The following is a 12,841-nucleotide window of genomic DNA, read 5'->3' on the forward strand; positions in this document are numbered from 1 at the left end:
CCATCCACCCATCCACCCATCCACCCATCCATCCATGTATCCATCCTTCCACTCATCCATTCACCAAAACTTCCTTCAGCAAAGAATGGATTTATTCCCTCAAAAAAGTAGTAGAATGGTCAACCACAAAATATCTCTCCACTTCTTTAAACAAGATGTGGGATTTTTAAAGATCAAGGACAACCATGTGAAACATTAGCTGCTTTTACTGGACATTATCATGGGTCTCCATTATACTGAAACTTGATCTTTTTTTCACACATTGCCCACAATTTTCTTGCAAAAATAATGGCTTAAAAATTTTTGAGATGAGAATACTGAGTTAGATAGGTGCTGTAGGGCTTGTTCGAGGGGTGGCCCAGCTAATGAGTGGTATAGTCAAGATAGGAACTGGGTTGTCTTTCCCCAACTCCACCGCCTCCTGGAGAAGGAATCTCAGTCAGAGCCCACCTTGAAAACTGTATTGGAGGAGGGTTAGCCAATGCTGTAAAGGTGGCATTTGCTCTTATCTTTCAGTTCATGTTAGTATTAGTGATTATGTAGTGATCTTGATGGGGGGCTGGGGTGTGGGCTGAGAATGCCCTTGACCTAAAGCTACCTCCTGGTGGGCACACAGGCTTCCAGGAAGCCCCTTAGGTGAGGTCTGCGAGATCCTCTCTTAGACGAGACATGCCTCCATCATAGTGCAGGAGGAATCCTGTTTGGAAGTGAGTGATGGTCATTTTAACTGGGCGAGCCTTCTTATTATCTGTGTTAGTTATCTATTGCTGTGCAACACAGTTCCACATGCCCAGTGGCTTGAAGCAGCACATATTTACGGTGGTTCCTGGGGGCCAGCAATCCAGGCACAGCTTCACTGTGTCCTCTGCCCCAGGGTCTCACAAAGCTGCCGTCAAGGTGTTGGCCCAGGCTGGGAATCTCATCTCAAAGCTCACCTGGGGAAGGATCCACTTCCACACTTCCGTGGTTATTAGCAGAATACAGTTACTTGTCAATTGTTGGACTGGGGTCCTGTGTTTCTTGTTGGCATTTGTGATGTCAGCTTTTTAACAGTGAAATTTTATATAAGTTACATGTAGTTAAGATGGTAGATATTAAATACTGTGGCAAGATCCACCACCTGAAGAACTTCCGGAAAGTGGGTGGCCAAGGACAGGTTGGAACCTTTATAGAACAGGGGGTGAGCCTGGTGATGGGGAGAGGGTTTAGAAGGGGGACTTTTGGGGCTGGCTACTGGGAGCCTTGCACCCTTTCCTGGTCCCTTACCACCAGCCAAATGAGGCATGAGACACATTCAGCAGGCATGTGTCCGCCTACAACAGGGGGTTTGAGTGATGCCCCTGAGGAAACGAAGGCAGATAGAAGGCCATGCTGGAGGGAGGAACAGATCTGGTGCTGGGTGGGCAGTGGCTGCATGGGTGGCATTTGTGGGTGGAGTGTGCCGGGTGCTGTCGGGACCACCACCCCTGTGTCTGTGGACCACGTGTGTGTGAGAGTGGAGGTGCGGCGTATCCTAGGGCCTTCTGAGAAGCCTCCTTGGTGGGCGAACATCCCCAACAGCAAGAAGCTGGAGGTACCATGGGAACGTGAGGGTCTGGGGACAGAGAGCCTTGTGGAATAGAGATGCCGAAGAACCAGCCTGGAGCACCTACCTGCTCCAGACACCTGCAATGTCTGTTTTTTGGCTGTGGTAACAAATGACCACAAACTGGGTGGCTTATAAGAATAGAAATATGCTCTCAGCACACAGGCTTCCACAACGCTGGAGGACACGAGTCCAAAATCAAGGTGCCAGCAGGGCTGTGCTCCCTCCAGAGCTCAGGGAAGAAGCCTTGCTGCCTCTTCCTGCTCCCAGTGGCTACAGGGGTTCCACAGATTGAGGCTGCATCCTCCCATCTCTGCCTCTGTCTCCCAGGGCCCCCTGCTCTCCTCCCTGTGTCTCCTCTTCCTCTGTCTCCTATGGATACCCCTGTCCTTAATTTAGGGCTCTGTTGGCTGAGCCTGGCTGGTTTCATATTGGGATCCTTCATTATATCTGTAAACACCATTTTCCCCCCAAATAAGATCACACTTATAGGTTCTAGGGATTAGAACTGGACATTTCATTTTGGGGGCTGCAATTCAACTCATGACACCAACGTACAAGGGAGTCATTGGGAGACTTTCCTGCCACACCTCAGCTTCTCCTTCTCCAACCCAGAGGGCCAGAAACTCAAGGCTGTGCAGCGGGGTGGAGGAGGCAAAGGTGGAGCGAGAAGCTCAGCCCCAGCCCCACAGCCCTGATGAAGTCATTGGGGACTTTATGAGACCCTTCAGTTTTGAACACCTGGCATATTCATTTTATTTCACTACACTTCTAAACATCCCTCCCACCTGGGATGATTTTCTTGGCTAATCTCACTTGTTTATTTTTTTTTTGGACAAAATTCAGAATTATTTTGTTAAGCTTTCTCCAAAATGTGACTGGAATTTGTATTGAAACAGCATCAAACATCTACATTAATTCCGGGGGAATAGATATGTTTTCCACACGGAGCCTTTCTTTGCAGGAACAAAGAATAAATCTCTGTTTATGCGAATGTTCTTTCACTGCCTCAGTAAAGTCAGCAAGTAGTAATAGGCTCTGCGCTCTTCCCGTTAGGCTTGTTCCTAAATGTTTGATGCTTCTCATTAATAGAATTTGTTTTAATTGTTCTAAGTAAGAATTGCTTATATACAGGAACACTCATGGTTTCTGTTTTTAGTTTCTTAGTATATTAGTCTGTTTGCATGCTGTTGTAAAGAAATACCTGAGGCTGGGTAATTTACAAAGAAAAGAAGTTTAATGGGCTCACAGTTCTGCAGGCTGTACAGGATGCATAGTGGCTTCAGCTCAGCCTTGGGGAGGCCTCAGGAAACCTACAGTTGTGGTAGAAGGCAGACAGGGATCAGGTGTCTCACATGGCCAGGGCAGGAGGAAGAGAGAGGGAGGAGCCGCACCCACTTGTAAACAATGAGATCCCACGATAACTCACCCACTCACTATCACGAGAACAGCATTGAGCGGATGGTGCAAACCCACTCATGAGAACTCCGTCCCCATCTCCCACCAGACCCCACCTCTAACACTGGGGATTACAATTCGACGTGAGATTTCGTGGGGACACAGATCCAAATCCTACCAGTTAGCATGTTTATTGGTTTTGAGAAGTTCTGGATTTACCGTTTGGGTTTTTTAGGCTGACAGCAATATCACCGATTCTTATAGATGTGAGCCTGGATTTGTTTCTAGCTGAGCCTGCATTGTAACTGGGAAGTGCAATTCCCCTTAATAAAGAATTATTGTTAGCGTGTGCACGCTGCGTAGCTGTTTATAGCCAGTTTATAGATGGAAATCCACAGGTAGATGGTTTCGGTACTTTCTGTTGGTCCTTTTTTCGAATGACTTCTCTATTCTCAGCTTTTAAATGTTGACTGCCCTTTGGGTAGAATTGCTTATGCTTCTACAAAGTCTTCCAGGGAACGCTTCCCGGTTTGTATACTTAAAACCGTGCCTGTCTGGGAATGCCCTCCTGTGGCGTGGAACACGGCTGTGGAGAGCGCTTCCACCGCAGCCTTTTCCTTTCCGTTCTCAGCAGCGTGGGCACCCTTGGCTCTTGGAGGCTTTATGTTATGGAAATTCAGCAATCCTGTGTTCACCTTCACCTAGTCCTTCTTCACATTTGTTGGTTTCTTTTCGTTGATTATTTCTGCCCTTGTAGCTTCTCTTAAAAAACCCTCCATTCCCTCTTGACTTTCTCATCCTGAGGAAATCTAGACCATTGCAGTGTTTGTCCTGGGGACGCCCCACTGGCTGCCTTTCTGTTCGTTGCCTGTCCTCCTGCCTCTCCTGGACCCATTGTGGTGTTTGTCCTGCGGATGGCTGGCCGGCTGCCTTTCTGTTCATTGCCTGTCCTCCTGCCTCTGCAAGCGACACCAGGACTTCTCATCTCTCTCATTTGGAACCAAGTTACTCTTTCCGTGAAGCATTGGTTAACAATTCCACCCCTTCCTCTCCTTCAGTGCAGACATACCTGAACCTTTCTAGCAGAAGTTGCATGAATCGAGTGATGTCAGTTTTCCGTGTGGTACAGGCTTTCCCAGCTTAAAAGGTATTTCCTTTGGACTTTGGGAAGGGGAGCTAACCACCTATGCTCACCATGCCATTTACATGATAGCTGCCAAGGGGAAGGCCTTGTTCGGTTTTGCTGTTTTAATAGATGATGTTTTAGAACATTTCTGTTGATAGAAGCATTGTGCAGGAAGTACAGAAAGTCCTTGTATCAGTCCACCCCCCAACCACTGCCCCTTATACAATTTTCCTTATTATTCTCTTGCATTTGTGGTGTCTTCATTATAGTTGATGAGGCCATGCAGACACCTTCTCATTAACTAAAGTCCATAGTCTACTTTAGGGCTCGTGCTTGATGTGGTACAGATCGATGGCTTTTGGCAAATGTACGCAAATGTACAGTGTCATGTGGAAGTGTTCTTCCACCCTAATGCCCTGGGCTCCATCTACTCATCCTTCCAGTCTTGCCCTGAACCCGTGGCAACTACTGATCTCTTTACTGTTTCTATAGTTTGTTTTTAAGATGGGAGAGAATGGATTGTATATATAGGACGAGGGGAAACAGCCAAAAAAGAAGAGAACCTGGAGATTTCAGGAGGGAAAGGGTGCTTGATGGGGTGAATTTCCTGGGAAGGCAGGAGAAGATGGGCATGAGGACCACAGAGGTGGCTTTGTCCTGGAGACGGGCAGGCTCAGGGAAGCACGTTGAGTGGGAAGCGCCCGCTGGTTCTATTATTTCAGTCAAGTTCCAGGGTCAGCTCCAGTCAGTATGGGGGATAGTGAGATTGTCTCAGAGGGGAAGGAGAAGCAGTCAGAAGGGGACAGAGGGTGAGTATGTAGATTCTTGGCTGGGCAGCAAGGAGCACTGGCTAAGGCTGGAAACTGATTTGTATGTAGTAGCCACTAGAATTCAGGGCTGGGCTGGGGAGGCAGGACAAGAAGCGGAAGTTCACAGAAGCTGGTGGTCAGTGGGAAAAGAGGCCTGTGCAGGGCTGCAGAGAGTGAGAAAGGGTCTGCCTGGGGCACGGCTTCTACTTCTAAGGTGTCCAATGCTAACTTTTGTTTCATGAGTCCTGACCACACCTATACAGCACACAAGAGTCAGGTGGTGCCTCCACTTTGCAGAAAGCAAGACTGGTCTCCATTTCACTCCGCTGGGGGAGCTGGCCTGGAGATCTTAAGGAACCAGAACTAATGTGAGTGACTCCTCTTCAAGCACTTTTGTCCTTGAAATACGTGCCCAGAACAAACATCTCTTTGCAAAACATCTCTTTTCAAACAATTCTTTGAATTCTTTTTTTCTTGGGGGGGTGATTAACATTTTGTGTTTTCATAGAAGCCATATTCCATCGGAGTTATTCTGCAGCACTCTTTCAGAGCCAGGGCTATTTTTTAAAAAGCATTTGGCACTCTGAAGTGTTACATGTGGCTTAGTGAAAACAGCAATATGCAGAGATTCAAAAGATGTCACTCCGTGTTAGGGACAAAACGTGATCAACTTTAATTATTCTCCAACACAAACACTGACTTCAGCTGTGGGGCTGTGGGAAGCAGGGACCATCTTTGCAGGAGAGTCGTTCTTTGTACATGGCCTTCAGGACTTGAACTCTCAGTGACTTCTGAACTGCTCAACAACAGAGAGAGAGAGAGAGAGAGAGAGAGAAAGAGAAATAAAATCCTCTCCTGGGCACGTGCTTCAATAAGAACAGCTGCTCAGAGGAAGCCAATGGACTAGGCAGGACCCCCTCACTGCAGCCTTGTATCTGACAACGGCAGGAACACTTCTGCTTCCTCTGTGCTGGTGTCCACCCACAGACAGGAGCCTTGGTGGCCACGGTGACCCTCCCTCTGGCTTCCTTGAAGAAGCCCTCACATATCCGTGGTCTTATTGAATTGTTGCAACAGTCCTCGCAGAGAGAATTAGTATTACCACTACCCAAAAGATGGTAAACTGAAGTTCCCGTAGATTAAGTGGAGGAGGCAGGAGCTGAACCGAGGTTGTTCTCTCCTCAGAGACCATGTATGTGAGGCACGTTGGACTCCTGTAACAACCATAAAGAAAAAACATGATCATGCTCAGTGCCTGATCCGGGGAGGAGCTAGAACAACGGAAATCATTACAATTACGGGTTAAGATTGCTTACAGATGTACCAGTGGGCTAGGCAGCCAGCTCATAATGTTCTTGCTGAAAATCTGTGTGAGGAGTAAGTGCCTGTCCTCCTAAGGTTCATGGTTCTTTGACCATAGTAAAATATTAACCAGAATCATTTAAATTCATTCCAGTTGATTGACAGCTTTCTGCCAATACACAGGCTTTTAAAATCCAGCCAATCAGTGACAGCCCCACTCTCCTGAAAGCCAGCCAATCAAGGACAGCTCCACCCTTCTGAAAGCCAACCAATCAATGACTCTCCACTATTCTGAAAGCCAATCAGTGACAGCCCTGCCCCTCTGAAAGCCAGCCAATCAATGACATCCCTGTCCTTCTAAAAGCCAGCCAATCTGTGACAGCCCTGCCCTTCTGAAAGTCAGCCAGTGTCAGCCCTGGCCTTCAAAAAGCCAGCCAATCAGTTACAGTCCCACACTTCTAAAAGCTGCCAATTAGTGACAGCGCTGACCTTCTAAAAGCCAGCCAATCAGTGACAGACCCGCCTTTATAAAAGCCAGCCAATCAATGACAGCCCTACCCCTCTGAAAGCCAGCCAATCAGTGACTGCCCTGCCCTTCTGAAAGCCACCTAATCAAAATAGCCTCACTTTGGTACCTGGGATGCCACTGCTGAAGGTAGACCAGGTGTACCCTCTCTAAGACTGGCTCTTCCCTGGGGTGGAGGACCCCTGTCTCTCTGGCTTAGCAAACCGTCATTAGGGTGTTTGTTTCTGACTCTGAGTAGGGCTTCTGCCTGGGCAGATCTGTTTCATGCTGAGGACTCACTCCAAGAAGCCCCTGCCTGGGGCAGGAAGCAGGGGCTTGGCCGTGGCAGGTGTCCCTGTGTGTGACGGGACCAACCTCATTGTGGGCCTCTGAGCTGTGGCCAGAAGGAGGAGAGTCCACAGGGCCAGGGTACAGAGAGGTGAACTCCTGTCCGTGGGGACTCCTATCGTGGGCTCCCCTTTGTGAATGTCAAAGGAGCACAGTGTGTCTGGCCCTGCCCCTCGGTCCTGATGGCCAAGGTCAGGGCTCTTTCTCCGTCTGCATGGCCTCTCCCAGGCAGTGGTGAAATCACCCAGTGGAGGGTGGCGGGTCTCCCTCTGAACACCCTGCTTTGTGAGGACATCCATCAGGTCAGGTCTGCTGACCTCAAGTCTGGGCAAAGGCCAAAGCACAGGTGGTCAGGAATACCCCATAAGAGCCAATATCAATCCAAACTGCCCTGAACACACACCTGCTCTGCCTTGACAGTTTGTAGACAGCCTCCCCACGTCCTCCACTTCCACACAGCCTCCCCACATCCTCCGCTTCCACACAGCCTCCCCACGTCCTCCGCTTCCACGCGGCCTCCCCACGTCCTCCGCTTCCGCGCGGCCTCCCCGCGTCCTCCGCTTCCGCGCGGCCTCCCCGCGTCCTCCGCTTCCGCGCGGCCTCCCCGCGTCCTCCGCTTCCACACAATTACTTTCTGCACGTCAGTGCCCCTGAGAGGGTGGTCCAGTGACCGAGCGGGCACAGTGGCTGCGGGGAGAAGTGGCCAGGCCCAAGCCTTCACTGTTGTCGTGTAGCTCCCGTGGGGCGTTTGAGGTGGGAACCGCAGTAAGAGACTCGAGTCTTGCTGGGAATGAGGTCTTGGAAGCAGCTGACCCCTCCTGTGGCATCCCAGCAGAATTCCTACGGAGGTGCTGTATGCTTAAGGTCTTGAGTGCCCCCTGGACCGGCCTCTACATGAAAGATCTTGACATGGTCTGTCATATTCCCATTGCTCTTTATGACATGCCCACGGCGTCTATGCCACTAACCTGGAGCCTTCCCCTGTCCTCAGCTGCCTCCTCCCAGCACTGTTTCAGGCGATACCACCACCTGCCCTCCTACATCCCAAATCTGCAGTGAGAGTCCAACCAGGCAGCAAATTCTGAGTCTTCTGCAGCCAGCGGTTGGCTGCACCACCATCCAGTGTTGGGGCTGTGGCACTGGTGCCCTCTGTGAGACCCTGTGAGGGTGGTGAGCACACACCTGTGCCCTGTGACATGGAGGAGGAAAGTGAGGCCCTGGGAGGAGCCAGGAGCTCTGAGCAGGAAGATGCCACAGCCCAGGGGCAGATCCAGCTCCTCTGACGTGGCCACCTCCAGCTTCCCCAGATCGTAGTTCCACATGCAACGAAAATGTAAACAATTGGAGGACTTTTGGGAACTGGCTCTGCCTGGGGCTCCCCTGAGCTGTGGTCCACAGAGACAGGGCAGTGGGTCACTTGGCTACTGATGATTGGTCCACACAAATGAAAATCTACAGGGCAGCCTTCATTATTTCACTAAATGGTAATGACCAATGCATTGATGGTGATGTTTAGTTCCATGTGTGTTTGCCATGCCTGAGGCCCTGTACTGGGTTCCGAGGACAATCTGGGCCAGACTGCAAAGGGAGGTGGAGCCAGGTTCAAGGAAAATGAACACCGAGTGGGACCCATGTCTTGCTCATGTTCAGGCTGGAAGACGTTTGTGCCTGTCAGGAAGGGAAACCTGAACCACGTGGAGGGAGATGTCACGGGGGCTCTGAGGGTTGAACCCCAGTGGCTGGACCAGAGGAGAGCTTTAGGGGAAGTCAAGAAAGCAGAGGCAGGCCCTGCTCACTGCACAGCAGTGCTGTGGGTGCGATGGCCCAGGGGCCACCTGCTCTGGCCTGTTTGTGTGGGAATGCATGAGGACATAAACAGCCCTGATTCCGTGGGAATGACACAGGTGGAGGAGGCCGACGCGGGGCCGTCCCCTTGTCCCCTTACAAATCCAGCTGGGTGAGCTGCTGAGCTGGCCTGCAGGGCAGTGGCTCCAGACCTCTGACTTCCCCCGGCCATGGCTGAGGCTTCCCAGTTCTTGGGTTTAGGTGGAGGGATCTTGAGTCTCTAGTTGCGTTGAGGACTTGGAGCTTAGAAGAATGGCGACTGGTGTGGTGCTCCGTTGGTCTTGGTTTCCACAGCTCTGATGTAATTCTTTGGAATTGGGAGGGAGTCAGCAAAAATCCAATGGGGACAAGTGGTGATTTGGCCCAGAGCCACCTGGCCCCACCTGCACTGCTCTCGGGGCAGATTCAACTGCAAAGCGTCTGGGAGAAAGCCTGGCTTTTCATTATTCTGGTGACCCTGACTGAGTTTCCTTCCTTGGGCGAAGGTGAGGGGTTCTCAGCTTTCCCATCGGTGGCCCAAGGATGCTGGGGTTGGGAGCATGTGAGTTCTGCTCCAGCTGCGAAATGCTCCTTCTCTGCATCTGTGGCCAAAAAAGACCCTGTGATAGCAGGAGCCAGCTCGGTGTGTGCTGCAGGTTTAGAGCCAAGATCTGGATGAAGAAGAGTGGCTTGGACCCTCATTTCATACAAGGCCTGAGCCTGCCGAGGCCAGCATCTCTCCAGGTGTTTGAGGTGGGGTGTTCTGAGCCTGGAGCCTCTTCCCAGCTTGGGTGGGTGGCAGAGGGTCGGATGAGAGGAAGAACCAGGGTGCTGTGCCGGTTCCTAAGGTCCTGCGGGCTAGTGATCTCCTGCTTCTCTCCTCTCCTTCTAGGGTTTCAGTCTTTGATTGGTCCACAGTGGTTTCAGACTGTGGGCTGCCTGTGATGAGTTGCTGGCTACAGCCACGTGGAGCTGCGGGAGAAGGACCAAGGCTGAACAGCAGCCAGCACATTGGCCTTTTCAGCTTGATCTTAATTTGTCAGAAAGTGCTCCCTTCTCACCCTCAGCATTTCATGAGATGCCGAAAACCTGATGCCCTAATGTAGTGGATTGCAATTATTCTAAATTAGGCAGAAAAGCACATTTCAGAGAGTTTCTCCCCATCTGTCTAACTTGAAGGTTCTGCTGTTTGTAATGAGTCATTTCTTCAGCACAGACTCCTGGACCTAGAGGAATTTTCTTACTTCATCTTTGCTTTTCCATTGTGTAGAAGCTTGAAGCCTCCTGCTCCTCTCCCAGGGCCAGAGCTTTGGCTTTGAGGACGGACTGAGCTCATAAACAAGACCCGCCAGGGACCTGCCACGCCTCTGAGGAACTCTGCTGGGGCTCTGGTTCCAGGCGATGCCTGAGGACAGGGGACGTCCTGAGATGGGCAGTCAGGGCAACAGAGGGGAGGAGGAGGTGGCTGACGTTGAGGCAGATGCAGGAGGTGCTGGCATCTCTGCTCCCAGTTCCCACCCTCGTGTCACACACCAGCTCTAACTAGTGACCACAGTGCCGTGCTTCATGCTCTGCTTACAAGTGACAGACCTTGTTGCACCCAGAGGGAAACTTGGCAAGGTCCTTGTTGTCTTCTCTTCATCCTGGGGAGGTATGGACTGAGTCATCTGCTCCGGTCACTCTGCTGGACGTGGTGGACATGAGGCCTGGCCTCAGGGACCCCCGGATTCCATTGCCTCCACTGTCAGTGGGAGCTGCTTTCAGGCCGTGGCTCAGGAGGTGGTTTAGGGTTAATTCTGCTTATGGACCTGGAATGGGGGAGGCACAGGGGGCCCAGCTTTGTGGGCATTTGCTGATAGTGTCTTGAAATGCTCTGTAAGGTCTGCTAGGATTTGCCTTGAAGCCACGTTAAAGCATTTTTATGGTGGAATTCACATAACATAAAGCAAACCTTTTTGCAGTGCCAATTTCAACAGCATTTAGTACATCCTTGGTGTTGTGCAACCACCAGCTCTGTCAAGCTCCAAAATACTTTCATCACCCCCAGAGAAAACCCCATACCCATTAGGCTGACTGGAAGCGCTTTCGACTTCCCTCTTGAACCTTCAGGCACAGAAAATGAAGAAATTCCCCTCAGTGGTGGTCAAGGGTGAGGGTGGGTCAGGGAGGGCTCCCAGGAGGCTTCCAAGCCTGGAGCCTCTTCCCAGCCTGGAGAAGTGCCCTGGGTGGCTCCCAGCACCACTGACCACCTGGTTTGATGCAGAGACTGCACAGGACAGTGCTGCAAGCGTGACTTGGCTTGTTCGTAGGTTCTCCCTTCCTCTATTCTGCTGGTGGCTATGTGACCTTGAGCAAGTTACCCAACTTTATGAAGAAGGAACTTCTAAGAATACTTCCCTGCAGGCTGAGGTGGAGCCCAAATGGGCACTGAGGGTGAGAAGGACCTGCAGGCTGAGGTGGGGCCCACATGGGCGCTGAGAGTGAGAAGGACCTGCAGGTTCTCGGGACATCGCCTTCTCCATCCTCCTTGAATGGCGCTGACTCTGGTTTGCAGGTGGGCAAGGAAGGCAGATAAAAAGGGAGTTCTAGGTTGGATTCTCTTTCTGTTTGGTGCCCTCCGGTGAGCTAAGGACAAGGAGACAGGATGGGACCAATGTTCTCCTGGACGTGGGACTGAGGCTGCTCCTTCAGTGTGGGCGGGTGAGAGATTGGTGTTGTAACAGGGGGAGGGGGAAGAGAAGGAGAGGGGTAGGAGGGACAGCTGGAGAGAGAGAGAGGGCCTCAGGTCCTGGTGATGCCAGACCCCACTGGAATGGCTGCTGCAGGCTTCTTGGTCCAGGGTGGACTGGCCTGTGTCCCTGTTCATATGTCGTGCAAGCCTAGCCCGGCTCTACGCTCCATGGGGAGGGCCCTTTGAGGCCACCGGGCCGATGGCTGCAGAGCCTCCCAGCTGTAGCCCTGCCTAGCTCCTGCTGCTCCAGCACTTCCATCCACAGTGCGGCCAATGTGGGGTGAGGCCATTGAACGAATGAGTGCGGGCAAATCCTCGTCGACAACTTGCCGATCTGAACTGAAATCTGGGCTACAGGTGAGAGAGGCAAGAATCCAAGGAAAGGATGGAGACCAAGAGGCTTAGTGAGGTGGCCGGCAGGGGCATCTGTGTTAGATGGAAGCTGCATGCAGGGCATGGCTGGGGAGGAACTGACCCAGTTCCTGAGGCAGACTGGGCTCGTGGGGAAGGATCTCATTGCCCATTCATGCCTTCAGGACCCTTTCCTGTGCCCTGAGCCTATGGCGGATCTGCCATCTGCCAGATGCTGGACCCTCGTATGCACGTCATCACGTCCTCAGGCCTCCACGGTGCCCATCTCTCCATCTCATGGCCCAGGCCTCTGTGGTGCCTATCTCCATCTCGTGGCTCAGGCCTCCATGGCACCTGTCTCTCCAGCTCGTGGCCCTGGATGCTGGTGGTGCCCACCTGGCAGCGTGCCTAGCCCATGGGGAGCTCAGCAAACCCTTGCCGACATGCAATGGGTTCCCAGTGATCGGATGAGTAAATGAGAGCCTGCAGAAGCCCTGCCACTCTTGCCTTTTCTTTTTGGGTCAATGAGGTGGCAGCCCATGTGTTGATTCTGCAAGTGTAGACACAACTCTTGAATAATCACATGGAATAGCTTTACCCAGAGAGGCCCAGACACCTGTGGGAGGCCAGCCCAGCTTCCCACCAGAGGCCACTCAGGGGTGTTCATGTGCCCTCAGTTTGGGTGCCCTTCCAGCCTTTGGCCCACAGGAAGGGGAATTCTAAATGCATGCCAGTCACCCTGGTCTGCACTTACTGGTATTGCTCTGATTTGTTGCATAGAGTGGGGAGGAGCCAAAGACAGCATTGGAACGGAGGACGGGCCAAGCCTCCACCCTGGTGGCCTTTTTCCTGCATGTGAGGC

The 12,841-nt window shown here is 51.7% G+C and overlaps 1 long non-coding RNA gene across 1 annotated transcript; it reads left to right on the forward strand.

The window, feature by feature from the left end:
* The first annotated feature begins 11,312 nt into the window (after positions 1 to 11,312).
* On the forward strand, positions 11,313 to 12,470 carry LOC111553725. Its single transcript, XR_002735045.1, has 2 exons — positions 11,313 to 11,451; positions 12,165 to 12,470. It is a non-coding gene; the product is annotated as an uncharacterized LOC111553725 (long non-coding RNA).
* Positions 12,471 to 12,841: the final 371 nt, after the last annotated feature.

The sequence above is a fragment of the Piliocolobus tephrosceles genome, chromosome 11 (genome assembly GCF_002776525.5).
Source record: "Piliocolobus tephrosceles isolate RC106 chromosome 11, ASM277652v3, whole genome shotgun sequence".
Classification (NCBI taxonomy): domain Eukaryota; kingdom Metazoa; phylum Chordata; class Mammalia; order Primates; family Cercopithecidae; genus Piliocolobus; species Piliocolobus tephrosceles.